The following is a 4,538-nucleotide window of genomic DNA, read 5'->3' on the forward strand; positions in this document are numbered from 1 at the left end:
AGACTTCAACATCCATACGGATGTACCCGATGACTCCTCTGCCGCCCGCCTGCTATCCCTCCTCGACTCTGCCGACCTCCTCCTCCACCGTACCGCGCCCACTCACCGACTCGGTCACACCCTCGATCTCGTCATCTCCTACCGCTGCTCTCTCTCCTCCCTCACCAACTCTGAAATCCCTCTCTCTGACCATAACCTTCTCACCTGCCTCATCTCTCACACTCCCTCCCCCTGCAAATCTTCGCTACTGCCCCACAGAGACCTCCGCTCTCTCGATCCCATCCGTCTTTCCAATAGCATCTCTCCTCACCTTGCCGCCCTGTCCTCTCTTCCCACTCTCGACGATCAGGTCTCCGCTCTCAACTCCACCCTCTCTACTCATCTCGACTCTCTCGCCCCCCTTTCCCTCCGCCGCTCTCGCTCCACTAACCCACAGCCCCGGATCTCCTCCTCCGTCCGCCTCCTACGCTCCTATGCTCGAGCTGCTGAGCGCTGCTGGCGAAGGTCCAAGCACCAAGCCGACCTCACACACTTCAAATTTATCCTTTCCTGCCTTAACTCTGCCCTCTCCTCCGCCAGGCAAAACTTCTTCTCCTCCCTCATCGACACCCATGCCCGTCACCCCCGCCGACTGTTCCGGACCTTTAACTCTCTCCTTAGGCCCCCTGTTCCTCCCCCTCCCCCATCTCTCACCCCCAATGATCTGGCCACCTATTTCCTCACGAAAATCAACACAATCAGGTCTGAGCTCCCCAAAGTCACCCCTCCGCCTCTCCCCTCCCCCCCACCAACCCCTCCCCTACTTTCCCATCCTTCCCTGCAGTATCCTCAGAGGAGATCTCCTCCCTCCTCGCAAGTGCCACCCCCTCCACTTGCGCCTCGGACCCCATTCCCTCTCACCTTATTGAAACCATCGCCCCTGCCCTCCTACCTTCCTTAACTTCTATTTTTAACCACTCAATCTCCAAGGGCTCCTTCCCCTCTGCCTTCAAACATGCCCACGTCTCCCCCATCCTAAAAAAACCCGCTCTTGACCCCACTTCCCCCTCCAGTTATCGCCCTATCTCCCTACTACCCTTCCTTTCCAAAATCCTAGAACGAGTCGTCTACAATCGATGCTTAGAATTCCTTAACTCCCATTCTCTCCTAGACCCCCTCCAATCTGGCTTCCGTCCCCTCCACTCTACCAAGACTGCTGTCTCTAAGGTTACCCATGACCTCCTTCTTGCCAAATCCAATGGCTCCTACTCCATTCTGATCCTCCTTGACCTTTCTGCTGCCTTTGACACTGTCGACCATCCCCTCCTCCTCACCTTATCTCTCCTTGGCTTCACGGACTCTGTCCTCTCCTGGTTCTCCTCTTACCTCTCTGGCTGGTCATTCTCAGTCTCCTTCGCTGGAGCCTCCTCCCCCTCCCATCCTTTAACTGTTGGAGTTCCTCAAGGGTCAGTTCTTGGCCCTCTTCTGTTCTCCATTTACACTCACTCCTTCGGTGAACTCATTCGCTCTCACGGCTTTGACTACCATCTCTACGCAGATGACACGCAGATCTACATCTACGCCCCTGTCCTCTCCCCCTCCCTTCAGGCTCGCATCTCCTCCTGACTCCAGGACGTCTCCACCCGGATGTCGGCCCGCCACCTAAAACTCGACATGAGCGAGACTGAGCTCCTCATCTTCCCTCCCAAACCCGGTCCTCTCCCAGACTTCTCTATCACCGTGGATGGCACGACCATCCTTCCCGTCTCTCAGGCCCGCAATCTCGCTGTCATCCTTGACTCGTCTCTCTCGTTCACCCCACACATCCTATCCGTTACCAAGACCTGCCGGTTTCACCTCTACAATATCGCCAAGATCCACCCTTTCCTCTCCACCCAAACGGCTACCTTACTGTTACGGGCTCTTGTTATATCCCGGCTAGACTACTGTGTCAGCCTTCTCTCTGACCTCCCTTCCTCCTCTCTCGCCCCGCTCCAGTCTATTCTTCACTCCGCTGCCCGGCTCATCTTCCTGCAGAAACGATCTGGGCATGTCACTCCCCTTCTTAAACAACTCCAGTGGTTGCCTATCAACCTCCGCTCCAAACAAAAACTCCTCACTCTAGGCTTCAAGGCTCTCCATCACCTTGCCCCTTCCTACCTCTCCTCCCTTCTCTCTTTCTACCACCCACCCCGCACGCTCCACTCCTCTGCCGCCCATCTCCTCACCGTCCCTCGGTCTCGCCTATCCCGCCGTCGACCCCCGGGTCACGTCCTCCCGCGGTCCTGGAACGCCCTCCCTCCTCACCTCCGCCAAACTGATTCTCTTTCCCTCTTCAAAACCTTACTTAAAACTCACCTCCTCCAAGAGGCCTTCCCAGACTGAGCTCCTCTTGTCCCTCTACTCCCTCTGCCACCCCCCCCCCCTTACCTCTCCGCAGCTAAACCCTCTTTTTCCCCTTTTCCCTCTGCTCCTCCACCTCTCCCTCCCCATCCCCACAGCACTGTACTCGTCCGCTCAACTGTATATATTTTCATTACCCTATTCATTATGTTAATGAATTGTACATCGCCTTGATTCTATTTAGTTGCCATTGTTTTTACGAGATGTCCTTCCCCTTGACTCTATATATTGCCATTGTTCTTGTCTGTCCATCTCCCCCATTTAGACTGTAAGCCCGTCAAACGGCAGGGACTGTCTCTATCTGTTGCCGATTTGTTCATCCCAAGCGCTTAGTACAGTGCTCTGCACATAGTAAGCGCTCAATAAATACTATTGAATGAATGAATATAATAAAATGGGGATTCAATCCCCCTTCCCCCTTCCTCTTACACTGTGAGTTCCCTGACGGATGGGGACAGAGTCTGACCTGATCATTTGAATCTACCCAGTGCTTGGAACAGTGTTTGGCCTATAGTGAGCACTTAATAAATGCCACCATACCTATTATGCAGGAAGAGGTGAGGGCCAGCTGGTTTCTTATCAGATTTCTGTCCCTTCTCTCTCTCCCTTCCCCTGCCGTGTTAACTAGAGGATCAATGTTTGGCTCGGCAGCCTGGATATTGTTGAGGAGGGAACAAGGGAGATTATGAGATTATCAGTAGGGTTTATTTCATGCAGACCACTTTACTAAGGGCTTGGGAGTCTTCAACAGAGCTGGCAGACACACTCCCTGCCTTCAAGTATCTTACATTCTACCTGGGGAGGCAGACAGTAAAATAAAGTTACAGGTAGGTGGGATATTTGGGGCACAAGTCTATTTGTGGGGGTGGGCATGCACATGTCTGCACCACACAGATGGGCTACCTCTACATGGGTGTGAACGTATTGGAGTTGTCTGTTTGGGGGTTCAAGCATTTGCCCACCTTCGATGTCTTCATTCTGTGTGTGTTTATTTACAATCCCCTGTCATCGGCTTCAGAATCAGTCATGGGTTCTAATCCCAGCTCCATCCTTGGCTGCTATGGGACCTTGGTCAAATCACTTCCCTTCTCTGTCCCTTACTTACGTCATCTGTAAAATGGAGATTAAGACAGTCATCCCACTGTGGGAGAGGGAAAGTGACAAACCTGATTTGCTTGTGTTCCACCCCAGCTCTTGGTACCGTACCTAGCATGTTTTGGGTGCTTAAATACCACAGTTGATAACTTCCAGCTCTGCCCCTTGTCTGCTGTGTGACCTTGGGCAGGTCACTTGACTTCTTCGAGCTTCACTTGCCTCATGTGTAAAATGGGGAGGGAGACTGTGTGCCTGATTGGGACGGGACTATGTCCAGTCTAATTGACTTGTGTCTATCCGACCTCTCGCTGTGGTGCCCAACACATGTTAAGTACTTAAATACCGCAATTATCATTATTACTACTACCATTACAGCAGAGTGAGTAGATACATTCCCTGCCCACATGGAGTTCACAGACTAGACGGGGAGAATACATGCATATAAATGAATTATGTCTAGTCTAACATTTAAGCACTTAATACCACACGTATTGTGTTTATTATTAGAAAAGGGGGAGGGGAAAGCAGAGACCCAGACAAAGGGACACCACTAGAGTCACACTGCAAGTCACTTAAATCTCTTCAACATGACTGATTCACTGATTGACCACGTAGTGGAGCCTGGGACAACCTCCAGGCTGAACCACTGCCCACCTAACCCCTGTTGCCCGCTCTCTGTCTCTTGGGCCTAAGAGGGTCATGCCTTTAGGCCTAGCCCAGCCTGATAAAGCTGATAGGGGCAAGGAGAAATAATCTAAGATTCCCCCACCCATGGGAGCTCTATTCTTCTGTAGAGTCTAAGGCTGGGTCCGGGGAAGAGGAAAGGAGAAAAAGAGGGTGACATCACCCTCTCTTTTTGCACTCCCAAGTCCCCAGACCCCTTACCCTGACTGGCTGAAACTAAAGGAATGAAATGTAGAGGGAGGGAGGAGGCTAGGTTGTCAATCTACATAGTAGAAGCTGGTGACATCCTCCTGCTTTAAGTAACAGTGGATGCCCCCCCAATGATAATCCTTTTGGGGAGTAGAGGCAGCTGCCACTGGATCAAGGGACTCGGTAAA

Source organism: Ornithorhynchus anatinus, chromosome 1, assembly GCF_004115215.2.
Source record: "Ornithorhynchus anatinus isolate Pmale09 chromosome 1, mOrnAna1.pri.v4, whole genome shotgun sequence".
In the NCBI taxonomy this organism is placed as follows: Eukaryota; Metazoa; Chordata; class Mammalia; order Monotremata; family Ornithorhynchidae; genus Ornithorhynchus; species Ornithorhynchus anatinus.